This window comes from Arachis ipaensis, chromosome B06, assembly GCF_000816755.2.
Source record: "Arachis ipaensis cultivar K30076 chromosome B06, Araip1.1, whole genome shotgun sequence".
Taxonomy (NCBI): Eukaryota; Viridiplantae; Streptophyta; class Magnoliopsida; order Fabales; family Fabaceae; genus Arachis; species Arachis ipaensis.
This window is the reverse complement of record NC_029790.2, coordinates 3,004,553-3,015,847: the sequence shown is the minus strand read 5'-3', so window position 1 is coordinate 3,015,847 and position 11,295 is coordinate 3,004,553.

Here is an 11,295-nt window from a genome sequence, read left to right as displayed (position 1 = left end):
AGAAAATGAAAGGATTTTACCATGGTGGGTTGTCTCCCACCTAGCACTTTTGTTTATTGTCCTTAAGTTGGACTTATGGGGGGCTCATTGTCATAGACCTCCCCACACTTAGATAATGCAAGGTCTACTTCCTTGTGCTCTTCTTTGTGTATTTCCACCTCTTTGCGAGCTTCCTTGATTTCAACCTTTCCCCTTTTATCACATAGCTTGGTGTTGTCTTCAAGAACTTTGATTTCTTGCCTAATGGGAGGTGATTTAATTTTGGATAGAAATTCATTGATGAATAAATCCATTTCTTGATCAACCTCTTCATATTCTTCAATTTCGATATACACCATGCCAACATTTTCCTCTTGGTAGCTCTCTTTCTCATTGCTCACCAAGGGTATGGGGGGTTGTGCACACTCTTTTATACTTTCAATTCCATGTCCAATGGGAGAGGATTCCATTGTAGAGAGAAATCCATCCATGATTGAATCCATCTCTTGATAAACCTCTTCCAAGTCTCCAACGATGATATGTCTTGGAGATTGCGCACCCTCCTCAACATCAATATCAAGCTTCTTGGAAGAGTTCTCCATGATGCTACATTCCCATGGACTTTCAACATCTCCGAGATCTTCAACCACTTCTCCCCTTTCTTCAATGATCATAGGCTTCTCCAATTGTTCCAACACAAAATTTGACTCCTCCTTTTCCACCGAAGTTTCCAATTTCTCCTTCATGCTTTGCTCTTCTTTTGACCTTTCACATGTGGTCACGGAAGTACCTTGAGTATTCAAGCATTGGTGGGCTAAAGTGTGCACCACCTTGGTCAAATTGGTCACAAACTTAAGTGTATCCCGCTTCATGGCTTCTTGTCCTTGAAGTAATAAGATGAGAGGATCGTCTATTGGGGCTTGGGGTGAGTAGGAAGGTTCATTAATTTGGAGAGAGTTTTTATGGTAAGAAGGTGGTTCCTCTTGGTAAAGGTATGGAGATGATGAGTATTGAGGTGGTTCTTGGGAGTAATCTTGATATGGTTGTGGTGATTCTAGAGGTTCTTGCTCATAGTGGTCATAAGAATGTGATATGGGTGATTGGTCATGTGGTGGATATGGGTCACATAAAGGTACTTGGTAGAAAGGGGCTTGTGAGTATGGTTGAGCATCATGTTGAGGATAAGATTCATAGGCATATGGTGGTGGTTGATTGTCATAAAAGGAGTCACCATAGCCATTGAATTGACATGCATTAGGATGAGAATTATACCTATAAGTGTCCGGAGGTTGATGCCAATAGGAGTGATCAATTCCTTGAGGCTCCTCCCATCTTGGAGTGTTCCATCCTTGGTACATGTTAGCATTGAAGTTCACATTCCCTACAACATAATTAGAGCCAAACTCATAGCCAAAGTGAGAATTCATTATGGAAAAACAAAATAAAACTAACAAAATCTAGTAAACAAGCAAAAGACAAACTATTTACACTTTTCACATATGTACAATAACCACACTCCTTGGGTTAAATAGCATCAGAAATGAGTTGGATTGGGCCCACAAGGCTTTAGAATTCGTTGGCCACGTTTTGCTTTAAGTGAACTAGGTGGCAGCAACGGCGCGTGCGCGTAATTTGCGCGTGCGCGCCACCATACGTGTAGCAACTATGGCAAATCTTATATCTTTTCGAAGCCCCGGATGTTAGCTTTCCAACCCAACTGGAACCGCATCATTTGGACCTCTGTAGCTCAAGTTATGGTCGATTAAGTGCGAAGAGGTCGGCTTGACAGCTTTCCGGTTCTTTCATTTCTTCATGAGTTCTCCATCTTTTCATGCTTCTTTCTTCATTCCCTTGATCCAATCTTTGCCTTCTAAATCTAAAATCACTTAGCAAACATATCAAGGCATCTAATGGAATCAAGGAGAATTAAATTTAGCTATTTTAAGACCTAAAAAGCATGTTTTCACTCTTAAGCACAATTAAAGGAGAATATACAAAACCATGCTATTTCATTGAATAAATGTGGGTAAAAGGTGATAAAATCTCCTAAATTCAATACAAGATAAACCGTCAAATTGGGGTTTGTCAGTCCCACATCAAAGGAAGCAAGGAAGAGTGAGGTGTCAGAGACTCATTAACTTGACACCTTAAGATTTTGAGATGGATGTGGTGTCATCTCATCTTATGTTCTCTCGCTTGATTCCTCTCCGAAATCTCTCCGGTGGTTGAGAGCTCCCCACGGTTAGCCCAACAAGTGGTATCAGAGCCGATGGTTGATCGGTCTGATTGTTAGTGTTGCATTACTTGCAAGTGTGAGGAGTGTTGAAGTTAGTCCCACATCAAAGAAAGCAAGGAAGAGTGAGGAGTTTATAAAATGAGAGACCCATTAACTTGACATCTTAAGGTTTTGAGTTGGATGTGGTGTCTTCTCATCTTATGTTATCTCACTTGATTCCTTCTCGAAGTCTCCCCGATGGTCGAGAGCTCTCCACGGTTGGCCCACCACTTCGCCGCTCCCGATGATTTAGATTTGTTGGAGACGGCTGAGGAGTGGACTAAAGACCTGCATGTCTTCTTGCCGCATGCTAAACTAGGATCTCTGTAGTTTCTATAATATTAGGTTATTTTTCGTTGATAAAGAAGGGTCAAGAGACCCATAAGCATCTCTATTAATATTAGTTTATAGGCAAAATATAGCTCCATTATATTTTTCTCAAACTCGAAAAGAAGGTTCTAACAGAATCAGTTATAGAAAGAGTGGAATTGTCCTTATTAGAATAGCATCCGTATATAATAGCCTGGCGTATGCACTTCTGGGGAGTGATGAGCATAGTTGCTTCGGGAGACGGGAGGTAAAAATTGGAAAATGAACAAAGAAAGAGGGAGAGCTAGTTTGAATTAGGGAGTATGGGATCGGGTGGGTTTTAGGTTTTGGATCCTTTGGGTCTGGGTCGGGTTTGCTCGTTTTTCACTATGTCCAAAAAAAAAGTCTGCCTCAAGTTAACTCTTCCACCCCCTTACCAAAAGAAAAAAAGTTAACTCTTCTAATAAAAACTTTCTGCTACGAAAATAGAGAGCATCCCTTCTAATATAAACTCTTCACTTCAAATCTCCTACTACTATATATACCGACACCTCTCTTTCATTTTCCCCCACCAATTTTACTGAACTTCTCTACTGTGAGCTTTTGGTTAAAACATTAATTGAATTGCTTTCTTTATGTTTTTTTAGTTTATTTATTATTATTCATAGAAAATTTTTTTCAGGCACGCATGGATTTTCCAACATTAAAGGTGATTCTTTCGGATGGCGCTGAGTTTGAATTTGTGATTTGGCCGGGAACTGATGTGAGCTATGTTAAGACTTACGCTTCTAGAACACGCCTTAACGCAGAAGGGTTTCACTATGAGCCGTTAGAAGTGAAGGCCCGGTTGGTAGACAAGGCAGAATAGCATCCGTATATAATAGCCTAGCGTATGCACTTCTGGGGAGTGATGAGCATAGTTGCTTCGGGAGACGGGAGGTAAAAATTGGAAAATGAATAAAGAAAGAGGGAGAGCTAGTTTGAATTAGGGAGTATGGGATTGGGTGGGTTTTAGGTTTTGGATCCTTTGGGTCTGGGCCGGGTTTGCTCGTTTTTCACTATGTCCAAAAAAAAAAGTCTGCCTCAAGTTAACTCTTCCACCCCCTTACCAAAAAAAAAATAGTTAACTCTTCTAATAAAAACTTTCTGCTACGAAAATAGAGAGCCTCCCTTCTAATATAAACTCTTCACTTCAAATCTCCTACTACTATATATACCGACACCTCTCTTTCATTTTCCCCCACCAATTTTACTGAACTTCTCTACTGTGAGCTTTTGGTTAAAACATTAATTGAATTGCTTTCTTTATGTTTTTTTAGTTTATTTATTATTATTCATTAAACTTTTTTTTTCGGGCACGTATGGATTTTCCAACATTAAAGGTGATTCTTTCGGATGGCGCTGAATTTGAATTTGTGATTTCGCCGGGAACTAATGTGAGCTATGTTAAGACTTACGCTTCTAGAACACGCCTTAACGCAGAAGGGTTTCACTATGAGCCGTTAGAAGTGAAGGCCCGGTTGGTAGACAAGGCTATGTTAGTGTTGCAAGTGTGAGGAGTGTTGAAGTTAGTCCCACATCAAAGAAAGCAAGAAAGAGTGAGGAGTTTATAAAATGAGAGACCCATTAACTTGACACCTTAAAGTTTTGAGTTGGATGTAGTGTCATCTCATCTTATGTTCTCTTGCTTGATTCCTCCCCGAAGTCTCCCCGGTAGTTGAGAGCTCCCCACGGTTGGCCCAACAAGTGGTATCAGAGCCGATGGTTAATCGGCGTTGCAAGTTGCAAGTGTGAGAGACCCATTAACTTGACATCTTAAGGTTTTGAGTTGGATGTGGTGTCATCTCATCTTATGTTCTCTCGTTTGTTTTCTCCCCGAACTATCCCCGGTAGTTGAGAGCTACCCACGGTTAGCCCAACAAGTGGTATCAGAGCCGGGTGGCGTTGCAAGTGTGAGGAGTGTTGAAGTTAGTCCCACATCAAAGGAAGCAAGGAAGAGTGAGGTGTCAGAGACTCATTAACTTGACACCTTAAGATTTTGAGATGGATGTGGTGTCATCTCATCTTATGTTCTCTCGCTTGATTCCCCCCCGAAGTCTTCACGGTGGTTGAGAGCTCCCCATAGTTAGCCCAACAAGTGGTATCAGAGCCGATGGTTGATCGGTCTGATTGTTAGTGTTACATTACTTGCAAGTGTGAGAAGTGTTGAAGTTAGTCGCACGTCAAAGAAAGCAAGGAAGAGTGAGGAGTTCATAAAATGAGAGACCCATTAACTTGACACCTTAAGGTTTTGAGTTGGATGTGGTGTCTTCTCATCTTATGTTATCTCACTTGATTCCTTCCCAAAGTCTCCTCGATGGTCGAGAGCTTTCCACGGTTGGCCCACCACTTCGCCGCTCCCGATGATTTAGATTTGTTGGAGACAGCTGAGGAGTGGACTAAAGACCTGCATGTCTTCTTGTCGCCGGCTGAACTAGGATCTCTGTAGTTTCTATAATATTAGGTTGATTTCCGTTGATAAAGAAGGGTCAAGAGACCCATAAGCATCTCTATTAATATTAGTTTATAGGCAAAATATAGCTCCATTATATTTTTCTCAAACTCGAAAAGGAGGTTCTAAGAGAATCAGTTATAGAAAGAGTGGAATTGTCCTTATCAGAATAGCATCCGTATATAATAGCCTGGCGTATGCACTTCTGGGGAGTGATAAGCATAGTTGCTTCGGGAGACGGGAGGTAAAAATTGGAAAATAAACAAAGGAAGAGGGAGAACTAGTTTGAATTAGGGAGTATGGGTTTGGGTGGGTTTTAGGTTTTGGATCCTTTGGGTCTGGGCCGGGTTTGCTCGTTTTTCACTATGTCCAAAAAAAAAAGTATGCCTCAAGTTAACTCTTCCCCCCCCTTACCAAAAAAAAAATAGTTAACTCTTCTAATAAAAACTTTCTGCTACGAAAATAGAGAGCCTCCCTTCTAATATAAACTCTTCACTTCAAATCTCCTACTACTATATATACCGACACCTCTCTTTCATTTCCCCCCACCAATTTTACTGAACTTCTCTACTGTGAGCTTTTGGTTAAAACATTAATTGAATTGCTTTCTTTATGTTTTTTTACTTTATTTATTATTATTCATAAAACTTTCTTTTTTTCGGGCACGTATGGATTTTCCAACATTAAAAGTGATTCTTTCGGATGGCGCTGAATTTGAATTTGTGATTTGGCCGGGAACTGATGTGAGCTATGTTAATACTTACGCTTCTAGAACACGCCTTAACGTAGAAGGGTTTCACTATGAGCCGTCAGAAGTGAAGACCCGATTGGTAGACAAGGCTATGTTAGTGTTGCAAGTGTGAGGAGTGTTGAAGTTAGTCCCACATTAAAGAAAGCAAGGAAGAATTAGGAGTTTATAAAATGAGAGACCCATTAACTTGACACCTTAAGGTTTTGAGTTGGATGTGGTGTCATCTCATCTTATGTTCTCTCGCTTGATACCTCCCCGAAGTCTCCTCGGTGGTTGAGAGCTCCCCACGATTGGCCCAACAAGTGGTATCAGAGCCGATGGTTAATCGGCGTTGCAAGTTGCAAGTGTGAGAGACCCATTAACTTGACACCTTAAGGTTTTGAGTTGGATGTGGTGTCATCTCATCTTATGTTCTCTCGTTTGATTCCTCCCCGAAGTCTCCCCGGTGGTTGAGAGCTCCCCACGGTTGGCCCAACAAGTGGTATCGGAGCCGGGCGGCGTTGCAAGTGTGAGGAGTGTTGAAGTTAGTCTCACATCAAAGGAATCAAGGAAGAGTGAGGTGTCAGAGACTCATTAACTTGACACCTTAAGATTTTGAGATGGATGTGGTGTCATCTCATCTTATGTTCTCTCGCTTGATTCCTCCCCGAAATATCCCCGGTGGTTGAGAGCTCCCCATGGTTGGCCCAACAAGTGGTATCAGAGCCGATGGTTGATCGGTCTGATTGTTAGTGTTGCATTACTTGCAAGTGTGAGGAGTGTTGAAGTTAGTCCCACATCAAAGAAAGCAAGAAAGAGTGAGGAGTTTATAAAATGAGAGACCCATTAACTTGACATCTTAAGGTTTTGAGTTGGATGTGATCGGGTTTGCTCGTTTTTCACTATGTCCAGAAAAAAAGTCTGCCTCAAGTTAACTCTTCCACCCCCTTACCAAAAGAAAAAAAGTTAACTCTTCTAATAAAAACTTTCTGCTACGAAAATAGAGAGCCTCCCTTCTAATATAAACTCTTCACTTCAAATCTCCTACTACTATATATACCGACACCTCTCTTTCATTTTCCCCCACCAATTTTACTGAACTTCTCTACTGTGAGCTTTTGGTTAAAACATTAATTGAATTGCTTTCTTTATGTTTTTTTAGTTTATTTTTTATTATTCATAAAATTTTTTTTTCAGGCACGTATGGATTTTCCAACATTAAAGGTGATTCTTTCGGATGGCGCTGAGTTTGAATTTGTGATTTGGCCGGGAACTGATGTGAGCTATGTTAAGACTTACGCTTCTAGAACACGCCTTAACGCAGAAGGGTTTCACTATGAGCCGTTAGAAGTGAAGGCCCGGTTGGTAGACAAGGCTATGTTAGTGTTGCAAGTGTGAGAAGTGTTGAAGTTAGTCCCACATCAAAGAAAGCAAGAAAGAGTGAGGAGTTTATAAAATGAGAGACCCATTAACTTGACACCTTAAAGTTTTGAGTTGGATGTGGTGTCATCTCATCTTATGTTCTCTTGCTTGATTCCTCCTCGAAGTCTCCTCGGTGGTTGAGAGCTCCCCACAATTGGCCCAACAAGTGGTATCAGAGCTGATGGTTAATCGGCGTTGCAAGTTGCAAGTGTGAGAGACCCATTAACTTGACACCTTAAGGTTTTGAGTTGGATGTGGTGTCATCTCATCTTATGTTCTCTCGTTTGATTCATCCCCGAAGTCTCCCCGGTGGTTGAGAGCTCCCCACGATTGGCCCAACAAGTGGTATCAGAGCCGGGCGGCGTTGCAAGTGTGAGGAGTGTTGAAGTTAGTCCCACATCAAAGGAAGCAAGGAAGAGTGAGGTGTCAGAGACTCATTAACTTGACACCTTAAGATTTTGAGTTGGATGTGGTGTCATCTCATCTTATGTTCTCTCGCTTGATTCCTCCCCGAAGTCTCCCCGGTGGTTGAGAGCTCCCCACGATTGGCCCAACAAGTGGTATCAGAGCCGATGGTTGATCGGTCTGATTGTTAGTGTTGCATTACTTACAAGTGTGAGGAGTGTTGAAGTTAGTCCCACATCAAAGAAAGCAAGAAAAAGTGAGGAGTTTATGAAATGAGAGACCCATTAACTTGACACCTTAAGGTTTTGAGTTGGATGTGGTGTCTTCTCATCTTATGTTATCTCACTTGATTCCTTCCCGAAGTCTCCCCAATGGTCGAGAGCTATCTACGGTTGGCCCACCACTTCGCCGCTCCCGATGATTTAGATTTGTTGGAAAAAAATCCAATTTTAATAATATATAAGAGAAAATAAATTTAGTGAGAGACAAATTTTAATAATATATTATAAAAAATTTTAAAAGGGATATATTACGTTATATTTAAATACTATAATATAAAAAAAACTCAATTTCTAAGATGTAAACTCAAAATCTCTTAATTATAGTACAAAATTTTTACCATTTTGCTAATCAAACAATTAATAAATAAGAGTGTGAATCAATTAATCATGTTAATATATATCTATTAATACACTAATAAAATATAGTGAAAAAAACTAATAAATATAATAAGACAAACACAAAATACGACATAATACATAAATATTATTAATATTTGTATATATTATATATTCGTAAAATTAATAGAGAAGGCATAACATACATATAAATCCTAGGAATATTTGTCTGTCGTTAACTTTAGAAAAGGAGCTTAAGAATATTTTTGAATTACAACGTATGTCCCTTTCCTCTACTCTAAATGGTTTTTAGATTCTTCCATTCATTGGTACTTTTAAGATTAATTGTGATGCTAGTTATTTTAGTTCGGGTGATAGTGTTAGTTTTGTTTGTGTTATTAGAGATTATAATGGGAGCTGGCAAAGAGGGTGTTTGGGAATGATTGAGAGTAATAGTATTCTTCAAGAAGAATTGTTTGCTATTTGGAGAGGATATCTCTTAGCTTGGGATGTGGGTCAAAGAGATGTTATTTGTGAGACGGACTGTGTGGAAGCATTTAATCTTGTTACTCAAGATGGTTTTGAGTTTATTGATCCATTGGTACTCAAAATAAGAGATATCATGCATTGGAATTGGCGTGTTGACCTTCGTTTGATTATGAGAGATGCAAACACGGTGGCAGATACTATGGCAAAGATGGCGATGAAGTTACAACTTTCGCATGTGGAGCTTCTTTCACCTTGGGAGGAGTTTAAGAATAGTCTTAAACGGGACTATCCCTCTATTTAAGCAATTCCTTATTTTGTTTGTTTTATTTTTATTTGTTTAATTTATTTCAATCACAAAAAAAAAATCCTAGAAAGTCTCTAATCATTCCAATATTAAGAAAGAAAGAGAAACAAAATTCATCATGCATGTTGCATGATGACCAGTTGACCATCATCTATCCACCACGACCACCATCACTGCACATATCAACCACCACCGTACCATAGATTCATCACTACAAAAACAAAAATAATAAAAATCAATAATCAACATCCTCTATCAATTAAATCTTTTTTAGAGGATAGTAATTAATTAGACATTTTGCCCTTAATAAATTTTTATTATTTTACAAGTCTCAAAAATTATTCTCTATAAATAAATTGATCTCTCTGTTATTTTTAATTAAATTTTTAATAATTTGTGTTTGACAAATAAATTTTTATCAAATTTTATTATAAAATAAATAGGTCTCAAAAAATATTATTATAAAATAAATTAATTTTTTAATTTTAAAAATAACAAAATATCAATTTGTCCAACGAAAATAACTTTTAAAAATTTATAGAATAATAAAAATTTGTTAAAGATCAATTTCAGTGTTCGCTATAAAAATATAGAGATTGGATTGTATATGTTTAGGATTTACACTAATATTGATGCAATTACAATATTAATCAATAAAATTATAAGAAAATGTCAGGTCAGAATGTGTTACAATAACTATTTACTTTAATGATTTACTTTTAGTGTAATGGTTAGGAAATTATCCTCTTAGTTATCCTTCTTGATCCGTCCGTTCGCTATAATTCGACTCAGATAAAACTAAAACTATAAATCGGAATCAATCTGGTTAAAACTAAATACACACGTGCATGAGTACGTAGAGAGTACGTGTTTTGCTCTCCTAACGAACTTATCCTATACAATCAAATAACTACCCTGATGAATGATGAGATGGCACAAAAATGGGGCCTACTTAAAGTTTTTTTTTTTAAAAAATAATTTTGTACCTTCCGAGCATATTAACTGTAAATGTTATTGTTGGCATGATATTGCAATTAAATCCGTTTTTGGTGATAGCAATATCATCCGTTTTTGGTGATAGCGACTACAGCATATTCTAGTACATTTTTTGATTTTGTAGTCGTATTTTGATTTTCTCTAGTACTTTCTTGATTTTCATCTGTTTATGTTAAATTCTCTATTTATCTTTGAATTATTGCACAAATATAAGTGATCCGTCTGTTGGCTATAATTCGACTCAGGACTATAAATCGGAATCAATCTGGTTAAAACTAAATACACACGTGCAGTAGTACGTGGAGAGTACGTGTTTTGCTCTCCTAACGAACTTATCATATACAATCAAATAACTACGTGCCAACCCAGATGACACAGGAATCTCTCCGCAAATCTCTCTAAACAAGCTCATTAAAAAGCAGTTATCAGACCCACTAAATAACAGCTCATCAGAGTAATCGTATCACAATAATTCTATAAATACGTCCACCTCCAATCTTAGGTACACAACACTATTCATTCTGAGTCATTTGATATTCATCTTATACTCTTACTAACTTGAGCGTTGGAGTCTCTTTGCAGGTCCCAACCTCCTCCAGTGTTCTTTGACGGCTGAAGTATAACTCGACATCTGTGCTCTTAGAACAGAAAATTCCATACACTTGACGGCTGAAATATAGCTCGGCATCTGTGCTCTTAGAACAGAAAATTCCATACACACGGAAGAAGGAGTTATATTTCAGCACTAGAAAAAGTTATAGCTCGGCTCAGATTACTGGACAGGAACAATAAGAATGAATTTTATTGTACGTTGATTTGTGCAAAGTCAAGTAGATAATACCAACCAGAAAATATTACTATATGTGCATTAAATATCAGCAATCATTAACCACTTATTATATGAACAGGGACTCACTCCATAGTTCTAACCAACATGGTAATTATATAATTGCTGTTTTCACGGCTGGAACCTGGTATTTCATTCTGTGTGTGTTGAATTTTTTGTCTTTTGTATACTTAGTAAAGGTTTTCAGTGTCCTTTTATCTTACTTTTTCATTGAGAAAAAACAAAACATTAGAAAAGACAAATCCCGAATTAGAAAACCAGAGAACCATAGGAATATATGAGTATATATAAAGGTTCTTTAATTTCTATTATACTGTATCAAGAAATTAAAACAATTTTTCTACACATTCTATCTCAAAAGTTTAAGATGCATGCACATCTAATCATGAAAGTAAACATTTGTATTGGCCATTTTTAACAGTTAGATTTGA